General features: G+C 33.5%; 1 long non-coding RNA gene across 1 annotated transcript; it reads right to left on the bottom strand.

Moving 5' to 3' along the window:
* Nucleotides 1–12,293: 12,293 nt before the first annotated feature.
* Nucleotides 12,294–18,188, bottom strand: LOC147386482 (uncharacterized). The gene is made up of 4 exons (XR_015172018.1): nt 18,057–18,188; nt 17,147–17,260; nt 13,619–13,704; nt 12,294–12,937 (listed from the first exon to the last, which is right to left on the bottom strand). It is a non-coding gene; the product is annotated as an uncharacterized LOC147386482 (long non-coding RNA).
* Between the last annotated feature and the right edge of the window lie 6,904 nt (nt 18,189–25,092).

Genomic DNA, 25,092 nt, shown 5'->3' with positions numbered 1-25,092 from the left:
ATTTCAAAGGCTTTGTGATTACACACACACACACACACACACACACACACACACATACACAGGTGTTTTTTGCTAATCAGCAACATGATATGTCAAAAAATATATGTGGTTTAAAAGGTTCAGTTTGAAGTCCTCAAATTCTTAGAAATTTAGGGAAATAGAGAGTTCAGTCCCAACTGAAAGAGTTCTTTCAGCCAAATGAACTTAAGCACAAATTAGATATGCTTAAAATTCACATACTAAGCTAAGCTCAAATCTTTTGAAAAACAAACATGTAAAAATAATCAAACTCAACAAAATTTCAACAGGAAGATACCCAAAGCACCATGAAACTAAATTTCTTAAATGATACCTAGATCAAGCTTCTATCAGTAGCTTTGAATGTCTTTAACTCAAATTCAACAACCAAAGCTATTAGATAGATTAAAACAGCTCCAGAGTAAAATAAAAAAAATCATAGTAAAACGAGTAGAGAAAATTTGAAATTCTTCAAAAACACTCTGATCAAGCTTCAAATCAGTAGTCTTAAACTTATTTTTCTCAAATCCAACAAGTAGAGCTATTAAATAGATCAAAATAGCTCAAGAATAAAAAAATTAGAGTAAAACAAGCAGAGAAATGCAAAATTCTACAAAAGCACGAATAATTCATATATATATAAGCACTAAAAACTGTGGGTATAGTTGGAGAAAAGTAAGAACACATGGATATGCAAAGACTTACCTTGCAATAGCAGAAAGTTTATCCACTTCTTCTTTAACATTCATTAGTTTTGTAAGGGAATAAATAGCAAAAGAACATTATTATAAGTAATTGTTAGACAAATGGCTCTATGATGAAAGAAGCACTACATCACATAAATATCAAGCAAAACCTATAACAGAAGAAGCCAAGCCAGCATCAGTGGGGAAGTTGTTGTTGTAGACACCCCATTTTTGCATTCGTCTGATTAATCAACTCGTCAACTCGATTGCAACAGCTCCCAATGATGGATGATTATTCCAATGCTCCGTTTGTTACCAGATATGTTTCAGAAATTCAGATAAGCTATCTCAAACAAATAATACTGTAGAAACCACGCTATGTTAGGAAAATATGACCCCAAAAACATAGAAATCATCATTTTTCAGACAAAAAGAAATTTCACGATAAAAATCACAAAAAAATGACCAAATTATCAAAATACCCCTAATCTCAAAACATCCCTAGAGCCTACATTACGCTTAGAAAAACCCTTTCAAACACATAAAATAACAAATCGAAACCAAATAAATCATTTCGCCAATTTTCACAAAATTTGACAAAATTACGAAAATGCCCCTCATAAAGTTCACGACCATTTCGCACAAAAAATTTCATAAATGATAAAAAAAAATATTCCCATTGAATTTCTTATGAAAAACTGATTTCAAAACATCCTGAAACATTGAAAACCGACTTAAAATGCAAAAAATCCTCTTCGACGGCAAAACGGTAATTTTACAATTTTAATAATTAAAAATTTTAAAATTAATAATTAAAATATTAATTAATGTAAAGTGAAATTCTAATTAAAATTAAAGTCAATCAAGTAAGACTCAAATCAAAATCTTAAAGTCAAGTCAATCAAGTAAGACTCGAGTCAAAATCTTAAAGTCAAGTCAATCAAGTAAGACTCAAGTCAAAATAAAATTAAAGTCATTCAAGTAATACTCAAGTCAAAATCTTAAAGTTAAATCAATCAAGTAACACTCGAGTCAAAATCTTAAAGTCAAGTCAATCAAGTAAGACTCAAGTCAAAATCTTAAAGTCAAATCAATCAAGTAAGACTAAAGTCAAAATCTTAAAGTCAATCAAGTGAGACTAAAAGTCAAAACCCTAATAGAATTCTAATTAAACAATAACTCTATTTAAAATAATTCTAATTAAACTATAACTCTATTTAAAACAATTCTAATAAAAATATAATTCTACCTAAAACAATTCTAATCAAACGCTAACTCTACCTAAAATAATTTTAATTAAACACTAACTCTATCAAAACAAGCACTCAAAAAAATCTATAAATAGGGGTCTCTACAACCTATTTTCGTATAAAAAAATAAACCCTAGAAAAAGTGGGTTAAAAAGCTTCTCTAGCCTCTCATAAACCTTAATTTTGAAGTCCTAACTCCTTACCTAACACCCATACCTCAACTTTAGCTCAAAAAAATACCTAGAAACCTTTCAAAAACACCCAGAAATCCATAAAAAAGTCAAAAAAATTCAAATCTAAGGAAAAAATACCTCGTCTTGGAGATCTGAAGCAAATTCGGTGACAGAACGAAGCGAGGAGTATTGTACGAAGAACTATTCTACCAGATCTGAGGGAACAAGACCGTTGTCTTCGTAAAGGTATATAGTTCTTTTTTTTTTAACGGTTACGTCTTTTTAGCAATGTAGTCTTATTTAGAAATTAGTAGAGACCGGTGTTTGCCGGGAGGGGTTGGTGCCTAATACCTTCCAACCCCGTACTGTGATCCCCGGACTCAGTATTTTTTAGTAGATTAGTTGTTTGTTAACATCCGTTTCAAGTCAATGTTTGGTTCCTAGACCGTAATAACTAGGTGGCGACTCCCAAACCTCAAAGGTTAAAAGCGGATCCGCGCACCCCGCTGATCGAGGGCATTTTCAGTTGTGTGAATCAATGTGTACATGTAATTTCTCCCAATGCAACTCACAGATGATTCCAAAACGTTAATTATGTTCACAACCAAGTATGTCCTAGGAAACATAAGGAAATAGAATCATCAATCTTGAGCTGAGGAGGCTAATCTAATAAACCAAGTGGACCACATCCTTACCTTGTCTATCAGCTTCAATTACCCGAAACTAGGCCTGATTACGTTCAATTTAAGAAATACTGAAAGAGCCATGGCTTGATGTTCAGAATACTAATTAGGTCCACCCCTTGAGATAGTAACATGATTACCTTAACTAGGGTACACTTTGATTTTCGAGGTGGCAATAAGGACCCTAGTTAGCAATTCAACATAGGGAAAACTATTACACAAAAAGTGACCTAAACTTCATGGTCAATGTGTCTTTCTAGGTCATTGTTTGGTTGTTTGTGTCCTCATCTAAGAGTGATGAAAAGTGACCTAAACCATAGTTACACAATTTACAAGTCCTAATTTAGTTGAAATTTATGTAATGGACGAACTTGAGGTAATATTATCTCCTAATTCCTAATAGGAATTCATGCTTCTATTGCAAAAAAGGTTTTTAACAATAAGAGATAGATCTCCACACCCCATTTCAATGGTGGAGGTAGAATATAACAGGGCCAAACTTGTAGGTAATAGAGGCTTTGATATAATTAGAAGAAAGCTAGAAGGTGCAAGAAAGTTAATAGATGACTTTGGAAGACTATAAGGGAGGTGGATACCTATTTAAAGCTCAAAACCAAACAGAAGATCAAAGTACTGTCAGAGAAAAACTATTTGATGTAAAAAAAAAAAGATATGAAGATCCCAGGAACCTAAAAAATAAGCATCAATTATGATAAAAAAAGGCATAAGCTTATTTAATTGAGAATCTAAACTTGAAGGTGATCATGGTTACTTTTTCGAAGGTTATCAAACCGAATAAAACAAGTTCATAAATAAAAATAAAACTAGTCTAAATCCAACAAATTACTTACTTGGTTAATCCAATTGGGAATCTTCACAGAAGACTTGAACCAAAACAAGAGAGAGGCAAGCAAAAAATTGAGACCGACTGAAACAAATGATTGAACTTAAATTAGGGTTTAATTCTAAAAAAATCAAAGTGAAACCCTAAGTCTAATCTTTTAAACTGAAATTGAAAGATAAACTCGCCTGAAATCTATCTAAAATGTGGTTTAGATCAGAGCTGAAGTGTCCTAATCTCAACTAACAAAATCCTAAAAAACTTGCCTGTTATTGCAGAAGCTCAATTGAGTCAATCCGTCTCGATATTAAAAACCTAGAAAATGAAATCTATGGTTTAGGGATCAATTGCAACAACGTAAAATTGAATCAATACTATAGAACTAGGGTTTTGGTTTGAATCAAACAAAAAAATAAAACCAAAACTATACTATTGAACCTGATTAAAATTTTGATATCAGATCAAAAACTTAGAACCAAAGTCGCTGAAGAATATATAGAGAGAGAAACCAAGAGTTCGATTTGAAGAAATAACAAATAAAAAAAATCAAAATCATTGAGTGAGACCGAGAGCTCAAACCCTAGAATAGTTCAAGAGTGGGAAAAAAAACAAACCTGATGAACAGAGATATGGATCCAATTTGAATAGATCGAATTTGTTTATTTAAGGAGAGATGAATACAAAGAAATTCGACAATCAAACCAGAGAGAGGGAGAGAGAGAGATGCAACATTTCGTTTTTCTCTCTTAGATTGGGGAAGAATGGGGTTTTTTTAGAGTGGCTATTGGCACCCCAACTTTTACTTATTACCGTTGGTGATTTAGTAGAAACGACTATTAAATGTCAGTTAAAAATTGTCCTAATTAACAACTGCCTTTAGCAATCATTTTTAGCTCAATTATGACGTCGTAAAAAATGCAATATGACGTAGTGGGTATCCCATTCCTATAGATTTAAAGTCGAATGGAGTACGATTTACTTCTAATAATAGTAAAAAATTTACAATTTAAAGTTGTTTAGGGATTTATAAAGTTAACCATTCACCCATAAACGCTTTTTGAGCAAAAAATGAAGGCTCTCATAGGAATTAAAAAATGTATTATATTTTGAGTATGTTGCAAATGAAGCAAGGGAATCAACTAAAAAATTAGCTTATTTGAATGCATGCTTGACCTCCTTTTGGAGAACCTAAGTATGTGAAGAAGATGAGAAAATGATAGTTTGGATATATCAAAGACATTATAAGGTGAGATGAGGTTGAGGGACCATTAAGAAAAGAAAAGTTTACAAAGTAGATTATCAAGCTAGTGCCCAACATTTAGGAAATATTTAGAAAGAAATCCCTCCTAAAGGTCCTTTAAGTAATTTTTCCATAGTAAAACGTATAACCTTTCGACATCTCTAAATAGGAAATAAATTAGCCACTAATCAATTAAGATCTAATATTTCTTTTCTATTGGATTATATATTCTAGCATATGCTGGTAACCCCAAAATGTAGATATTTCAACTTAAGTTTTTGTTGTCGTTTTTTTTCCCCCCCAATTCATAGTTCAAAAGAAATTCAAAATTATTTTACTAGAAACTAGTACTTAAAATGGGTTGGGGATTCTGTTCAAAACTGAGTACATCCATTTATATTTAGATCCAAATTTCTTTAACCCAAATCCTACTAGATAAACCATATTCAAATCATTTTGATTTCACTTAATTCAACTCCGGATCTTACCCAACGGAATTTCTTGATTCGGGTCGGATTAGATCAAATAATTCAATATTTTTTCTTCTATACTTTTTTTTTGATTGATATACTATTCTATTTTAGCATTATAATCGATCATTTTATTTTATAAGAATTTATGTTATATTAAAATAGTAGAAAATGATATTTTGAAAAATCCGAAGTATAATATTCAAAGCAATATATAATTCGGATCTAGGTGGATATATGGATGGATTCTTATCTGACCTAGATTTGACTTGGATCATGGGACATCAAACCATAGTCAACCAATGTTTTGATTCGGATCTGCTCCAAGGGCTCAAATCCTCTAAATTCAAATTTTAGATCACTCAAATTTTGAATAAAATCCGACCCGTGTTATGCCTTATTAGGAACTCAATTTTATGATGTAGACAACAATCTTTAGAATTTGAACCTACAATAATTTAATTAATATGGAAATACTAATTGTCTGCTAACCCTATCTGTTAAGAGTATGATTATGCCACAACCCCTGTTTTACTATAAGACATCCTACAAGGTTGAAAGGTTTACAAGCACTAATAGAAAGTGTGTGCAAAACTTTAGAAAATATTTTTTATTATTATTTTAAAATAATGCGAAAGTGACCTCAAGATTGGATCTCACATCGCAAACCCTAATGTGAAAGTGTAACAAAACCATAGAGTGAAAATGCATTTAGGTTCCTATGCACTTTCACGTCATGAAGTGTTATGTGAGGATCAAACTTGAGGCCTCTCAAGCATGACTAATATATATCTATATATATAAATACGAGACATTTTATAATAAAAGTGTAATAACGCCGTTGAATCGTTGGATGCGTTATAATCTAACGGTCATAAAACCTAGGCACGAGACTTGGAAGACTTTTGGGCCATTGAACCGCTCCTATATATATATATATATATATATATATAATTCAGCTCTTTTGAAATATTTAAAACTTATGAACACTAACCAATCGAACCTACAAATATCTCAATTTGCATTTGACTTCATGATCCTATGGTAATGATGATGATGGGCGGATATGTACGGTCGATAATCTTTAGGATGTGGTTACAGTGACTGCTGGTGGTAGTGCCGCAACACTAATGGCAACTGTTAAATTGGTGGTCATGACAATGATAGCGGTAGTAGTGGAGGTGAGGATAGTGGTGGTGGTGGTGACCACAAGGTGGCACTGATTGTGGTTGGGTCAATTATTTGAGATAAACGAGTTAAAAGAACGACAAGAGATCAGGAGAGTAAAGATGGAAAGGGCGTAAGAACTTTTCAAATATCCAATCCAACATGCCTTTGATGACAGATGGCCTTATATTAGAAAACATAAAATACTTTTTAATAAAAGGTATGTTGGATTCGATATCAAATTATGGTGCAGTCCCATCGTTAGAGGGGCTAACTCCTATCCACCAATCCACCTAATCAAGAGTCCAGTTCAATCTTTCGTCATCTTCTAGTCATTTTATAAATGAACACTATCATTTTAGCATGCGTTTTAGATTGAGAATAGTGATCGTATTATGATTTTGATTAAATGATAATATAAACTTTATAAAGCAATTATTTATATATGTGATATATTTTTGTATTTAAGTAAGACAAATTTTATTTTAATGCACATAATATATTTTATTTAGTTATCATATATTTTCTATTTAAAATTTGAGTGATTACACGCACATAAATATGAGTAGCCTTCGGCAGCCAAATTTAGGGAGTCAAAATTGAAGTCAAAGTTTTGTCTTATTAAAGTCTCGGAATGGACTGATTTTTTGTGAGAAGATCATCAGAAAAAAAATCTTTCCAATCTGAAACTTCTAACCCATCATAAGTGATTTACAAGTTTTGGAATTGTGGACCGTCGATTTTTATTGTTAATTTGTAAATCACTTTTGATGGGGTTGAAAGTTTCATATTTGGCTGATTTTTTGTGATGATGATCGTCTCAACATAGAGATCATCTTCACAAAATATTAGTCCATTTCGAGACTTTTAACCCATATAGGAAAAAACTTTGACTTCATTTTGACTCCCTAAATTTTGGCAGTTGAAACATATATATATAAGAAGCGTTCAGAGGCCCTAAAGAAAGTCAAACATTTGTCCAAATAGGGTTGGAAATTTTGGAATTGGTTGATTTTTTATGACGATAATCTTTATGATAAAGAGATCATCCTCACTAGAAATTAGTTCATTCCGAAACTTCTAATCGTAGTTTACAAGTTGAAGAATTATGGACTGTCCGATTTTTGTAAATCACTTTTGATGGGGTTAGAAGTTTCAGAATGGGCTGACTTTTGGTGAAGATGATCTTCTTATCATAGAGATTACCCTCACAAAAAATCAACCCATTCTGAAACTTCTTACCCATAAATTAAAGGCACGATGCTTGACTCTCTTTAGGGCCTCCGAATGCTATATATACACAAAAGTGTTTGAAAGCCCTAAAGAGAGCCAAACATTGTGCCAAACGGTTTTTCAAAATTGAGGTTAGAAATTTCAGAATGGGCTGATTTTTTATGAGGATGATCTTTATGATTAAAAGATCATCCATACTCAAAATCAGCTCATTCTGAAACTTCTAACTCTAATTTACAAGTTGAAGTATTGTGGTGTAGACCGTCCAATTTTTGTAACCACTTTTGATGGGGTTAGAAATATCAAAATAAGCTGATTTATGGTGAGGATGATCTCTTTATCATAGAAATATTCCTTACAAAAAAATAGTTTATTCCGAAATCATACATTGAAAAAACATTTGGCACAATTTTTGGCTCTCTTTACGGTCCCCGAACACCACTCATATATATATATATATATATGATGGGCCAAGATCCCTTGAATCCTAAGAATGACTCATGAAAGAAGCACGTGATCCCAGCCCTTTAAATGCAAAATCCAATAGTAGACATTTATCCTTGGGATAAGTATCTTTGAGATTTGTATTATCAAGATACTCATAGATCTCAGCCATTGGATTTTGTGTTTAAAGGGTTGAGATCATGTGTTTTTTTCATGAGTCATTTTTAGGAGTCAAAGTTGTAGTCATAGTTTTGTCTTATATGGGTTAAAAGTTTCAGAATAAGTTGAGTTTTTGTGACGATGATCTCTTTGGTGAGGATATCATCTCCATCAAAACTCACCCCAATTAGAAACTGCTAACTCGATCAAAAGTGATTTATAAAAAATGAACGGTCTACAATTCTTCAACTTGTGAATATGGGGTTAGAATTTTCAGAATGGGCTGATTTTTGGTGAGGATGATCTCCTCACCAAAAATTTTCTGAATGAGATGATTTTTCGTAAGGTGACCTCTGTAGTGTAGAGACCATCCTCACAAAAAAAAAAAAATCAGCTTATTCAAATTTGTAACCTTAATTTATAAGTTAAAGAATCGTGGACAATCAATTTTTAACCATTTTTCATAGGGTTAAAATTTTCTGAATGAACTGATTATTGACGAGGATGATCTCTATGGTGAGGAGATCAACCTCACTAAAAAATCAATCTATTCTCAAACTTCTAACCCCAATTTACAAATTGAAGAATCATGGACCATCAATTTTTTTATAAATCATTTTGTTAAAAGTTTTAGAATGAGCTGATTTTTGGTGATGATGATCTCTATGGCAAGGAGATAATCCTCACTAAAAATCAGCCCCTCCCAAAACTTCTAACCCATATAAGATAAAAACCATTGTCACAGATTTTGTCGCAATTATTGTCTCATAAGCCATCCCTATATATATATGGGAGCCATTCGGATGCCAACTATTGGCCAACTTTTTGACCATCCCATTTTTTCCTACATGGGTTAGAAGTTTCGAATGGACTAATTTTTGGTGAGGATGATCTCTATGGCGAGGAGATCATCCACACAAAAAATCAGTAAATTTCAAAACTTCTAACCCCATCAAAAGTGGTTTACAAAAAATGGACAATCCACGATTCTTCCACTCATAAACATGGGATTAGAAGTTTGGGAATTGGCTGGTTTTTGGTGAGAATGATTTCCTCATCATAGAGATCATTCTCACCAAAAATCAGCCTATTCCAAGACTTCTAACCCATGTATGACAAAGCGTGGTGGCCAAAATATTGGCCAAATTAGTCACACCTGAAAAAGACCCTACATATATGTATATATAGGGAAATGTTCGGCACCCTACACTTTGCCCTACGTGTTTTTTCCTACATGGGTTAGAAGTTTTGGAATGGGCTGATTTTTGGTGAGGATGATCTCTACGGTTAGAAGATCCTCCTCATAACAAAATCAGCCCATTCAGAAATTTCTAACCCCATGTTTACAAGTTGAAAAATCGTGGACCTTCCATTTTTTGTAAATCATTTTTGATGGGGTTGGAAGTTTTGGAATGGGCTGATTTTTGGTAAGGATGATCTCGAAATCAACCTATTCCAAAACTTCTAACCCATGTAGGACAAAACACATAGGGTAAAGTGTAGAGTAAAGCGTAGGGTGCCGAATGGGACTCGTATATATATATATATATATATATATATATATATATATATATATATATATATATATATATATATATATATATATATATATAAATGAGGCGTAGGACGGGGGGGGGGGGGTGTTCAGCTAACAATCTTAGGATGACAATGTTGGCTGAAAAAATTTGTTCAATATTTCTTAAAAGTTTCGGATTGGGTTGATTTTTGAGGAGGATGATCTCTATGGTGAGGAGATCGTCCTCACCAAAAATCAGCCCAATCTGAAACTTCCAAGTCCATTAAAAATGTTTACAAACTTTCGATAAAAAAATTAATAATTCACAATTCTAAAATGATTTTGATGGGGTTAAAAGTTTTAGATTGTGCTAATTTTGGGTGAGAATGATCTCATCATAGTGATCATCCTTACAAAAAATCAGCTCAATCAAAATTTTTTTACCGATAAAAGACAAAAGTTTTGACTTCGTTTTGTCATCCTAAGATTATTAGCCGAATGCTACCCACCACACACACACACACACACACACACACACACACACACATATATATATATATATAAAGAGAGAGAGAGAGAGTTGGGATCCGTTAACTCCTCAGAATGACTCAAGAAAAAAAATACATGATCCCAACCCTTTAAATACGAAATACAATGATTGAGATTTATGAGAATCTTCATAACACAAACCTCAAGATTCTTATTTCAAATATAAAGCCCTACCATTGGATTATGCATTGAAAGGGTTGGGATTATGTGTTTTTTTCATGAGTTAGGGAATCAAGGGATATATATATATATATATATATATATATATATATATATATAGAGAGAGAGAGAGAGAGAGAGAGAGAGAGAGAGAGTGGACTCCTCAAAATGACTCATGAAACACATACATGATCCCTACCCTTTAAATACAAAATACAATGGTTGAGATTTATGAGAATCTTCATAACACAGACCTCAGGATTCTTATTTCAAGGATAAAGCCCACCCTGGATTATGCATTGAAAGGGTTGGGATTATGTGTTTTTTTCATGAGTTAGGGAGTCAAGGGATATATATATATATGGGGTCCCGTTCAGCAACAAACATTTTGGCAAAACATTTTTCAAAACATGGGTTAGAGGTTCTGGAATGGGCTGATTTTTGGTGAGGATGATCTCTATGGTGAGGAGATCATCCTCACCAAAAATCAGCCCATTCCAAAACTTCTAGCCCCAGTTTAAAAGTTGAAAAATCGTGGACCGTCCATTTTTTGTAAACCATTTTTTATGGGGTTAGAAGTTTTGGAATGGGTGATTTTTGGTGATGATGATCTCCTCACCGTTGAGATCATCCTCACCAAAAATCAGCCCATTCCAAAACCTCTAACCCATGTTTTGAAAAATATTTTGCCAAAATGTTTGTCAAAATGTTTGTTGCTGAACATTTCCCATATATATGTATGGGTAGCGTTCAATGGCCAACAGTTTGGCAAACACATTTTTCAAAACATGGGTTAGAGGTCTTGGAATGGGCTGATTTTTGGTGAGGATGATCTCTACGGTGAGGAGATCATCATCACGAAAAATCAGCCCATTCCAAAACTTCTAATCCCATCAAAAATGGTTTACAAAAAATGGACGGTTCACGATTTTTCAACTTGTAAACTGGGGCTAGAAGTTTTGGAATGAGCTGATTTTTGGTGAGGATGATCTCCTCACCATAGAGATCATCCTCACCAAAAATCAGCCCATTCCAAGACTTCTAACCCATGTTTTGAAAAAGTGTTTGCCAAAATGTTTGCCAAGCTGTTGGCCATTGAACGGGACCCTATATATATATATATATATATATATATATATATATGTATGAACCGTGATAATATGATGCTCCCCTTTGACAAATGCACCCCTACATCACAAAATCGTAGATCAAATGCCTTGGGATACACAAGAAAAAGATTTATGATTCAAATGCCTTGGGAAACACCACTATTCATGGTGTAGCTAAAAGTCATATGGACCTTATGGTGGCTGTCAAAAACAGTCGCTAATTGATTGTATTACTGTAACTATAGATAGAAATGAGGCTTATAGTGGTAGTAGTGGCTGCCGCTAATTAGTTTTTATTGCCGTAATTATAAATACGGTTTGAATGCCTATAGTGGCGGAAATCAGAGTGTGAATGTGCCATAACAGTTCTATAAAAAATGAACAAACAAACCAAAATGGATTGCTCTTGAAATTTTGATGCTCATTGGAAATGGATTTCTTATGTAAGCTTATAATTAAACCATATGGAGAACGATTTTCAAGTTAATGCGCACTTTTCTAAAGGCAGCAAACCTTGTATATTTAACTAAGACTCTTAAGTTCAGTTAGAAATTTTTTCCAATGAGATATTTGTCTATTAAGAAATTCTACCATTATGGCATTGCTAAAAAAAAAATCCAGACACCAAATTCCTCTAGTAATGAGTCCACTGGAAAAGATGACAGAACGATTTCCAAATTAGAATCAGAAATCTAAGCAATGTTAGAAGTATAATGGAAATTTTGTTGAAGGGACTACAGGCAAGTTATTAAGGAGTATAATGAGAAAGAATTTGTAATCTGTTCGATAAACAAATGATACCCCTGGTGGCATTCCAATTGGATCCTCCACAAGTTCTGAGGCTCCATTTGATCCCATCCTTCCATATATCGCTTCTGAATTTTGAATTTGTTCAGAACTCAAGTCTCTGAATTGTTCATCACATTTAATCACACGGGGTGGGAAGCTTTTTGAGTTTAATTCATTATCTGAATGCCATCCATTAACTTGTACACCGGACACTACTTCCTCATTGCCATGGTCTCCATCCAAGTAATGTTCCTCATTATCAGACAAGCTATGTGATGTTTCCATGTCATTGCAGCTTTTATTCATCTCATCCCCATTCCAGGCAAATTTCTGCCAGAAATTGAAGTAGGGGCACAAGGCAATGAGGGTGAACCTGTAACTCTACGCATTAAACCACCTGAAACACCTTTGAATTGGCACAGAATATCATCCATGGCATCATCCACATTGACTGTGGATAAAATAAAGCAAGTATTAATGTTTACAAGAATGCCACGTAAACAAAAAGCTGGAATGAAGGAAATAATCAAAAAGAAAAATAACATACTTAATAGGGAAAAAAAAAACATACCTGCCAATGCTTTCATAATTGAGGTAGATTTTCCAGAGGAATAATTGTTCAAAAAAATAAATAAATAGATAGTCTTAAACCATGCTCTCAATCATTAAAAATACATATGTATTGATGGCATATTCATCTTTACAAAACAGAATTGTATACAGAAAAATTGCACACCTTTGATGAAGCAACAAAAGCCTCCAGTGATGGATGATTAAAGACCATGACATACAAGAAAGAGCACTAGTGGCAAAACGACTCTTAACAAACACACTAACACACCAAAAAAATAAAATCTCAGCAATCAATGAATACATGTTTCCTTCACTTCAGCCCATTCAGCCTCCACAAGCAGATATATATATATATATATAAGTATAAGCTCAACTACTATATAAGATATTCGAGATAAATATACCTATTGGGAATCCTAATATCTTGATCATAGATAACCATCTATCTTTCAATCAACAGTGTCAGTATTTAGATTGCATTTTGATGAAGTGTGTAAATAAATGGACCAACTCTCTCCAAATGCCAACATTTAAGGTAAAGTAAAACCTCATATATTACCTCGGCTACTTCATTCCCGAAATGCTTCCGGATTTTTGCCATCAACATATGGTCCTTACTTGAGCATAGCAAATTAAACACAGTTCCTGCAAAACCAAATTCAACTATTTGTTGTTAGCTTTATAACAGAATTAAGAGATGAATTAAGACCATGGTTTAAAATATCCTTTCGAGACAAACAGGGCATAAAATGGGACTTCATACCCTTAACCACTAAATTAGTAGATACCAAATAATTAGTAGACCTACTTCTAAATGCAAAGCACTTGTAAGTAGTTGTATGAATTTTGTTATTAGGTTCAGCAAACCAAATAATTAAATGGTAAAGATTTTTTTTAAATTCAGTTACACCTCTTCAACATCCTTAACGTATTTATAATTTTATATATGAGTGGAAATTAGGCAATACCCAAATAATCTGAATTCAAGAGCTGATCTTGAAGAAACACTGATTTGTAATTCTAACCGATGATTTACATACCCCAAAATGCTTTAATCCAATAGTTAGAAACCAACTACTTGAATCCTAGAAGTCAGCAATAAGTTTTAGAATGTAAGTCAGCTCACCAAGAAAGGGCCAAGCATTTATAAAGTTAATGGGCCCATATGTTTTTAAAAAAATTGATAAAAATATGTTTACAGATTTTTCTAGAGATTTGGACTATATGGATAAAACTTGGCCAAGAAACCAAGGTTGCAGAAGTGGGTCTCAAGTCCTAACTTGGGCAAGCAAACTATCTTCAGTATTTGTTAAGCAAGCAGACTTGATTGATAAAAAAACTATAAATGTAAAAACTACATTGAATGCAATGGTAGCATGTAATGTAGGTCTTGAAAAACAAGGGTAACAAATAAATGAAACATTTTAAAATTATACACGACAAAGATAATACATAACACTTGAGAACTATGTCAGTTCATAGTTCTCAGAGGACTCAACTTCCATACTATGCATTGCCAAGACCAAATAATCGGCTCAGATTTCTGAGTCATATGCCACCTCTTGGCTGGGATTTTTTTTTTTGATAGATAAAAAAACCTTTTATTAAAGGTGGACAAGGAGTCCTCAAAGAGAAATGCTAAACTCTTAACTTCTCCTATCACTTACAATATCCCTTCATATTGAGTTTGAGAAGTCCAATGGGTTTGGTAATTCTGCCAATATTATGGAGAAAGGTAGTGCAATTGTTGGTGACAATCAAACCCAATATGACAGTTTCAACATTGGATCAGGTCCACCATCAAGGACAATTCCAGTGAAGGATCATTCATCAAAGCATAAGCCTAATGATTCGATGGGTGGTGTTTGTAACAATAATGTTGGAATCTCCTCCTCTGAATCTCTCGAGAAAAAAGATAAGCGATTGGAGGATGTAGTAGTCCCATTAAAAGGTAATACCGAAGAGAAAGAGAGAGACATGGCCAATAAGGATGATAATTTATCAAAGGAAAAGATGAAACAGGCTATAGAACAAGAAAAAGATGTGAAGATGACTCCAAGACCAGTGAAGCCGGTTTGGAGATCAGCTTCCAATATAAATGAAAAATCAAAAGCGTTCATCCGACGTACAAAGGAATCTCTAAGAAATAGTACCAACATCGAACCAAAATCATCTTCTTAGTTTAATTAAATGAATGGGGTGATGGAATAAGAGTCCTGACTAACATCGAGCTAACTTTCTGATTAGTAGAATTTCTGATCATGGTCAGATCATTGTCAACATGGGGGCTGAACAACAAAATACAGAGAGACCCTTCAAGTTCTTCAGAAGAGTTCTAATGATCTAAAAAGCACAGAACACTCTCATTGGGTGTTGACATCAGCCTAATTGGATAATTAAGTAACAAGCTTTGTGTACTTGTTCAATGCCCCCTAACTTGTCTTACCACCCTCCTCTAAAGAAAATAAACCTGCTTATCTGCTTATCAGATATACATACCATGTGCCAGAGCAAGTTTTTGACACGAACTTTTGTTATCATATATTTCAAGTAGAAGGACAATCATACACCAACACACAAATTTCAGTGATTTTGGTGCCACATATTTTATATAGAGGTTTGTCACCTCAACATCTAATACAGTGAAACAGGCTATTTCATTGAATTCTTCGAAGATGGCAAATTTCTCATCCTTTACCACCCCACAAATATGACTGTCTTCAATGGACTTAGTTCTATCAAACCTCTCCAACATAAATCTTCACATCCTTTACCACCCCACAAATATGAGTGTCTTCTATGTTTGTTGTTTTCACCTTGATGGAGTGTACTTCCACACAGTTGAGTGCTGCTCCAGTGTTCACTAGCGAATGCATGTGTCATCTCTCTGTTAATGGCAAAGTCTGAACCCATCAAAAACTTCTTAATTTATTTCAATTTTGATAGCCCATGAATGATATATATCTCTTCTCAGTGAGGTCTTCCACTTTTATTATGAGTTCATTTCCTTCAGACGTAGGCACTCCATCTCCATATGCTCTCCGCCGTAGATTAGGCATCCATGAAATTCAACTGTTGCAGTGGCTGGTGCTAAGTCTTGGACTCCTTGCCTATGGAATTCTTTTATTCCCATGGTTGAGACTATCCATAAAGTAGAACTTCTTGTCCTTCTCACACATGTTTCTAATGCCAAACAACATAGCAAGAAATTGCTTGAAGTATCCTAAAATCAATCCTATGTGGTAAGCAATTCTCATCTTCAAGTCGAATGGTTTAAAAACTAATTTTTTTTTCCTTGCCACAAGAAGTTCTATAACTCCTCGGCATCTCAAGCACTTCCATAAGACATGGGTTCCAAGACCCTCGCACTTTTAACCTCCCTCAACAATACCATCTTGCTCATGACTTTTTCTAGTTGGGTCCCCAATCCCTCAATGACTCTGGCTATCTATTTGTGGAAAGTGCTCTAATAGCTTTCCCATACATACATTGCTCACGCAAACACAACAAACTTGGATCACTACCTCTTCTTCCAAACCTCACTCTTGATACAACTACTATCATAGGCATAGCTTCCCTAGCTCAGCATCCGTCTCTTGAGCTAATCCTACGACATAACATTAGTTGGCTTTCCAACAAATCACATGAATCCCTTCAATCTCTAAGGCAATCGCATACTCAAGAAAACCGCCAAAGAGAACACAAAAAACTTGAGAAAGGAACTCGCTCTTATTGCTCTGAACTCCTAAGTTTTGCCCACTCTCTAAGTATCACTACAAATGAGGATCTCACCTCCTTAAATAGACGTTGAGAAATTGGAATGGATGGCATGGACAAATAAACACATAGCAATGATCCAATGGCCATACATTCCAGGAAATTCTACCAATATCTTTACCCCCCTTAACTTTCAAAGGATTTCTCCAACCTATTCTAGATCTCTTCCATTATACGCAATATATGCTTTTAAACAATATTTATGGCACACCAAAAGATCCCCTAGACTCTTTCGAAGTAGAATAGACCATTTTAGTCCCTCATAATCAAACAAAAAAAACTAATCAGGTAAGAGGAATGCTTCACAAACCTTAACACCTTCAACAATCAGACCTTGTGCAAGAACAACAGAGGTGGTTGTCACATCCCCAGCCTGCCTTTCCAACTTAGCACCAATGTTCTCAACAGGTTCCTCCAACTCGACCTAAAAAATAGTTCTTGAGTTTCAATAGCATCCACAAAGAATGTAGAATCAAAGGTCTAAAGTCCAAAGCAGGGAGTTAAGCCATAGTCAACTAAACTAAGCCAAAGTGCAAGACTGTTTAGAATGTAGAACTAGATCTAATCTGAGGAATAAAAAAATTATCAAAACAATAGTCAACCAATCCTGCAAAACCCAAACTAGTAAAGGCAAGAAATTTTAGAATGTAGAACTAGATCTCATATGAGATATACTCATAATCATAAATCTCAATGAACTTAACCATCAAAATCACAGATTTAGAACATTTAAACTAGAGTTGCAAACTAAAAATGAAAAGGCAAGGATAGAATTCCATGAGATCTGAATTAAAAAAAAAAAAAAAACAAAAATCAACAAATTTATCGAAACTGACTATCAAAACCACATATTTCCCACCCTTCCAGTGGACATATATGATATCTTCATTAATATAAACTAACAATTCGAAGTGCAAGACATTCATAGAGAAGTTCTTTGCAGTCCTGAACCAGAATAAGATAAATTAATCATATCAGCAGCCAAACAATGGAAATTGGAAAAATGCTTCCTCAATACCTACTTTTCCCACACAAAAAATTCAATTTTTTAGGGTTCAAACAAACAAGAAGCAATTCAACTAGAACAGAGACATGGCTCTGATCTCCTCCCAAAAGAAACAATACATTCATCTACAGAAACAAATGTACCAACAAAGGAACAAAGGAAGAGATCACATCTCAATTCAAAATCATTCCCGCCTTTTTGAATTCGCGCATACCGTGTTCTATAGTGGCGCCTATTTTGACTACCGCTAAAAATGTGTCGCTAAAAGCAACCATTTTTGTATATGATTTTTTCACAAGAACAACAAAATCAAAGCTCATTGAAAAAAAGAAGAGAGTGCTTAAGCTTTGGAGAGGCCAGAGCTATTAGGAAATTACCCAGAAAGGAGAAAAATAGAAAAACAAAAAACACAACATAATTTTTAGAACTTATAGAATTATTAAAGGCAGATTTACCAAAACATTATTTACCAAAACGGTACACACTGTAGCAATTAATTCTAAAAACGGTAAATTTACCATTTTCGAAATTTTTTTTTTTTTACCAAATCGATAAAAATAGTAAACCGTATTTTTTTTGTTCCGAAAATACCATTTTCTTAATTTTGACTGAAATTACCGTTTTGTCATCTCCTCTTTCATAAAAATTTTTGTAATTTTATTTGTAATGGTTTCCTTCGAACAACTTCTACAAGAAATAGAAGACGAAGAGGTATGCAACCTCCCACTCTCTCTCTCTCTCTCTCTCTCTCTCTCTCTCTCCCTCTCCCTCTCTCCGTTGGGGAGATCTAAAAAATATTGCAAGTTTCTCTCTCTCTATCTCTTTCCGTTGTGAGAACGTGAGAAACTTGCAAGTTTCTCCCTCTTTGTCTCTCACTGTTGTAGAGGTCACGAGAATAGTTTCGATCTATCTCTCTCTGTTGTGGAGATCGTGAGAAATTTGAATCGAAATTATTTGTTATGTGTTTTAGGGTATTCAAATCCTAGATTGTAAATTCGATTAGGTAACAATTAGGATTTGAATTTTTAGACTATTTAGGATTGATGTAAATTTTATCATTTAATGATTAATTTTTTGGATTGATTTGGATTTGTTAGAGTTTCATGTTTACTGTTGATTTTCTAGAGTTGTATTAGATTTTTAATGTTTAAGAAATGTAATGATAATTTTTTTCATATTTAATTTTATTAAAATATTATAGAATTTTAAATTATAAGATGATATTTTTCTCATGAGTTAGAACTACAATTATTAGTGTCTTAGAACTTGATTATCGTGTTACATTTAATGTGTTCGATGTATTGTTTCTTAAATGTTCGATAGAATGTGTACATTTTTTCCTAGTATTTTTATAGATTTTTATTTTGTCACAAATAATCTCACTCTTAGTATGAAAATACCATTTGTAGGGAGAATCTAATAAATGGATAAAAGGAAGATTTCGTTAATATACTTTTATGATGGAGAGATTGTAGACCCATTTGACGGGTTTAAGTATAGTGTAAATGCAAGAATAAGTATGTTGGACGTGATATTTCATTTAAAATATTTACCGACATGCTGTATGAAGTCACCACATGTAGTCGAGATGAGAGATTTTTGAAGTTAAAATACTTGTATATAATTAGCCATCTAGTCGGTGAGATAGATATAGAAAACGATGCAGACGTTAAAGAGTCTTCTGACATAAAATTAAAGAAATAACGAACCTAATTGCACATCTTTCTATTTTCAACAACTTCGAAAGGACCACAATTAGCCTTAACATTTTTTTCCTTCTGCATGTGTAAAATCGTAAATCATTCGTATCAACCACAAATAAATACAATAAATAATTTTTTCTATAATAAATACGAGTTCATGATGTCCCATCCTATTTTTCAAACATATTCTGTGTATGCATACGGTTAGTATCATTTTCCATTTCAACAAGGCTTCAAGATTTCGTGATGAAAATGTATATGGTTTGGGAATCTTCCGTACTCCAAAGAACATCTCTTTAACAATCTGCATCGTTTTTCTATCTATCTCGACGAATGGAGGCTAATTCTATACAAGTATTTTAACTTCAAATTTATCTCATCTCGACTATATGCGGTGACTTCATACATCATGTTGATAAATATTTTAAATGAAATATCACGTTTAACATACTTATTCTTGCATTTACCACTATACTTAAACCCGCCAAATGGGTTTACAATCTCTCTATCATAAAAGCATATCAACGAAATCTTCCTTTTATCCATTTATTAGATTCTCCCTGCATATGGTATTTTCATACTAAAACTGAGATTATTTGTGATCAAATGAGAAATCTATAAAAATATATGCAAAAAATGGTACACATTCTATCAAACCTTTAAGACACAATACATCAAACACATTAAATACAACACGATAATCAAGCTCTAAGACACTAACAATTGTAGTTTTAACTCATGAGAAAAATATATCATTATAATAAAAATTCTACTAAATTTCAATAAAACTTAAATAATGAAAAAAATATCATTGCATTTCTTTAAACATTAAAAATCTAATAGATCAGAACTATTTTAATCAATGTCAGAAGGAGCCTTCTGACATTAGATCACTACCTCAATGTCAAAAGGCGCCTTCTGACATTAGATCAGAACTATTTTAATCAATGTCAGAAGGAACCTTCCGACATTAGATCAGAACTATGGTTAGTCAATGTCAGAAGACTCCTTCTGACTACGTGAAAATACCCATATCGACGGCCCAAAACCGTCAGATTGTGGATCCATTCGACAGTCGTGACGGTCGAACTGGACCATCGATTGGGCCTTGTCGAAAAAAAATTCGATGGCTTACAAGCCATGAATAACATGTTTTCGACGGTTTGAGGCCATCAAATATGGGATTCTTACCATATTTTTCGACAGAATAAGGCCGTCGAATTAATTTAAACACCAATCAGAACTTTTTTTATGTGCCAAATGCTGTCTTCAACCTATATTGCAAAAAAATACACTTCATATCCACATTCTATCCACATCAACATTTACATCCCATCCCATCCACTATCCTATCATCCCCATCCATTACATCCCATCCACACCAATTTGCATTCAATTCATAGTATCAAAGAATAATAAGATTTAAAAAATTTACTTGTATAAGTTAAGTTATAAGTCAAATTTTAATCTCACATGTTGGAAGAATTCCTGAGATCATGTTCCATACATCAATGTAATTAAGTCTAAAAAAAAATCCCACTTTCAATCGGAAATGGATCAAGTTCCTTGAACGGTTCCCACGAATCCTGAACCTTCTTTGTGATCAGCAGCAGTAGCAGATGTTATACGGTAACCGCCATCCCATTTTTTTTTTCCCATTTCTCCTGCACATGTCATCAATACCTTGATGAGCAGCAGTAGATATTATACGGTAACTGCCATCCCTTTCTCTCCTGCACATGTCATCAAATACCTTGATCAGCAGCAGTAGATGTTATATGGTAACTGTCATCCCAACATCTGCAGATTCCCTCGCTTGGATGCAGAAAATTGAGCTCAAAAACCTGCACAAGTCAGAGACAGGTTAAGACAAAATAAGTAAATAATATTAAATACCATTTAAGTAAACCAACCCAGTAACCCTACAAACTACAATACCCAAGGCATGTATGAACGTGTGCTGCACATGTACAAATGAGAGGTGTGGATATCAACTTTCCCACAAGACAATCCACCTTCCACTTCTACAATCTCCCTATCCCATACTTGTCTACCCTTGCCCTGGTTCTACAAATTCATCATACATATGAAGTCATGGTTTGTGCTTTGTCAGACACACTCAACAAATAATTTATGTGGACAAAAAGTCAATCCAGTGTCAACCAATTTGTGTAGTTGGTAACACTAAAAAAATCTGTCACCCTTGGAGTAACAAAACTTTGAACCAAAAAGAAAAAAAATTATGGGTTCTTATAAAGAGAAAAAATCCAATACCTGGTCCTTAGTCAATACTCTTCACTATTTTATACACATCTGCATGAACACAACACACACAAAAATAAGAGAAAGTCCACATTGCTAGGATTACTCCTTAGATACCCTTTTGTCCTTACCACTTGTTTTAAAGTTTTTCTATGCAGTTTGCCATTGAAGCCAAAATTCATTACATAAGACAGTAAATAAAAGTAGCTGGAGAAGGCAGTTCTCATTAGTGTCATTCTTCAACGATAGGATATTTTAAAAATAATTAAAAAATCATTTTTTTCCATAATCCAATAATCTAGTACAAGAAACCCAAGTTCCAATAGGATGACCAAGGTGTTCTGAGAAAGCAACCCAAGTTACTTCTCGAAATGACCTTTATCATCCTCACTGATCTCTATCACTTGATTTTCATCAAATTGACAACCACGCTTCCAAATAACCATTGCTATTAAATTATTTCCAATGGAGTCATGATCTAGAAGTAAGTTTTCAGTACAATACCTGTGGTAAGATTTCAGAAGGATTGCTGACTGGGATCTTCATTATACAAAACTGAAGGGATGACAACAAATAGCTTATACAAAATTATTGTATGTCCATCTGAAAGCCATGGTTTACTTAGTAAACCAGAACAATAAAGTCCTCGAAAGCAACCATCTTCACACACACATCACGACAGAGACCTACACGTGTTCCATGGGATCATGTTACCAAGATGAAACAGGATAGATTCTAAGAAATCTGTTCTAGAATATGCATATTCATCATCATATATTTAGAAATTGGAATAACTTACTTTCATTTTTGAGTTCTCAAAGAAAATTACAATAGCATAATATGTGCCTAAGAAAATTTAAGTCCTTAAGATATTAGTACATGCAATAGAAAACACAATTTATGTGGGCATGCAAAAGAAAATTCAAGTACTTGCCTGTTTGCCCATATGCAAAGCAAGTTGCTTTGGTCCGTTGAAAAAATTATTGGAACAATGGGCTCCATTGTCTCGCGATACACCTGCATAAACAAAAAGAACCATAAAAATTAGTGAAGACGCCAGTAGTATGAAGATGGAACACGTCCCAAAACTACCATAAGCTAGGAACTCATAAGAAATCAATCTTTTCATAAATAAAAAAACTTCCAAAAACAGATGAGGAAAAGGTAAATTTACCAATGAATCGTTGTTCATCTTCAATAAAAATTTGCTTTCCATTTTCTCCCTTCTTATCAGTAGTAGAAGCAGTCCAACGAATCATGGTTTTCCCTCAGTCCCTCATCACCACAATGGTATTCAATTTGTTAATGATAACCCAGGACTATCAAGATTGTAATTTAGTTTCAACCTAAGAAAATCTAAAACAAAATTGAGATTTATGGAAATTACCTCATGCCCATCAAAATACACGACAGTGACTCCTAGGCCATCTAATCGCCTCACCATAAAGAATATCAAGTAAAGTCCCTTGGGATCCAGTTCTGTCCATTAAGCTTAGCCAAAAAATCAATGATCTCATCAATACAAATAGAATAATACTCCATATCTGACTTCTCAGGATCTACTAGTATTCCTTTGGCGTAGACCACATTCCTTCTAAAGTTCATCAATAAGAATTCCCTACCATTGTTCAATGATGGTAATGGTTCTGATACTGGTTCTTTACCTCCTCGCCTATTAGGAATTGTGGAATCTGATGTCGCCTATAAAATAAATTATTGTTTATGATTATATATGTAAACTAAAATCCATCGTTTATATGAGTTAAATATTAATGAAAAATTAAATGAAGAATCTTTAAAACTAAAGTATTTTTACATCTTACCTGAGTAGAAGGACCTCAAACTTTAAATGTAGATGATTTTTTCTTCTTGTGCTTGTTCTTGTTCTTTTTTTTCTTTTTCTTATATTTTATTAGTGCATGAACTAGTTGAGTTAAGTTAACCATGTCTTTCAAATTTATCCGTATAATTCTGACTTTGAGTTGTATAACACAATGAATTCTTTGAAACTCCACTTCCCATACCTCTTACTTTGCTTTTTTCCATCTTTCCCAAACACCTACACACAACTACAATTAACATAATGTATGTAAATAAAAAATTAAAATTTAATAATATAAGTCATACATACAATGGAAATAGGATCATGGTCAATATCTTTATGGGCAAAGTTAGGATCTTCTTTAATAAGATTGTTTAATTGACCTTACAAAATAATGAAAACATTAAGATGATAAGTAATTTTTTTCAAAAATAAAAATAAAAAATTTGACCAAAAAAATGACATCACTTACGAGAGATTTGACCAACTCAAGAGTGAGAGCACTACCATCACTTCTCGTATGACAATTGATGAAGAGCTTTGTTCTTGTGAGCTGTCGACTACCCGTCTTATATTTTTTCTATTTAGACCAATAATGTGCCACATAAAAAATGTGTAAAATATTGATCATTACCAAAATTATGTCTATATATACATTCTCATAAAAAAAAAAATCCACAAACAAGAAGATTAATGAACATTTTAAACAGAGTATATAAATTAATAATTAGATTAATACTTACCATTTCTTTTGTCTTTTTTGCTATACTCTTTCTACCGGTTGTGTGTAGAGTTTTATTTTTCTTACGAAGCTTTTTCATTTTGTCACACTTTTCTTGGTCAATTGATGTTCATTTTAAATCGATTAACTTCTCCCAATCATTTTGTTTGATCAATCTATTATTGGGTTTATTCAACTTTCGCTCTGTATCAGTACTACTAACTTGCAATATTCCTTTCCCAATCGATATTTCCCATCTCTCCATGCACAGTCAGCTTTCTGTAGGCAGAACTTCTTGTAGTCCTCAGAAATGTCGTAACGGGACTGTCAAAATATGAACAAATAAATCAATTATAATATAATGAAAATATTCATCATTATTACAATTAATCAATAGAATATTTAGACTACCTGGAGAAGATGCCAAATAAGTTCAAGCAACTCCATCGGTACTTTCCTCCAAGAAGAATAGAAAGGTGGCATGTGTGCCATCGTATAACGACCTATATTGGTTGATAAGTCTGTCGAATTATCACTAATGCATTTTCCCATAGAATTGAATTCCAGATGGAGGCATGAATCAGATAATGAATGTGGATTTGATGTCGACGAGCTCTGATGACTATCTCATGTAGGAATCGAAGCTGCCGAGCTATCAAAATTCGATGTCAACGAGTTGTCAAAATTCTCCATCGACGAGTTATCCGAATCCTTTATCAATGACATAATGCATGTATGGAAT

The sequence above is a fragment of the Akebia trifoliata genome, chromosome 14 (genome assembly GCF_017979445.1).
Source record: "Akebia trifoliata isolate Shusen 1 chromosome 14, ASM1797944v1, whole genome shotgun sequence".
NCBI classification, from domain to species: domain Eukaryota; kingdom Viridiplantae; phylum Streptophyta; class Magnoliopsida; order Ranunculales; family Lardizabalaceae; genus Akebia; species Akebia trifoliata.
The sequence above is the reverse complement of the archived record's forward strand: the minus strand, read 5'-3'. Positions and strand labels throughout refer to the sequence as shown.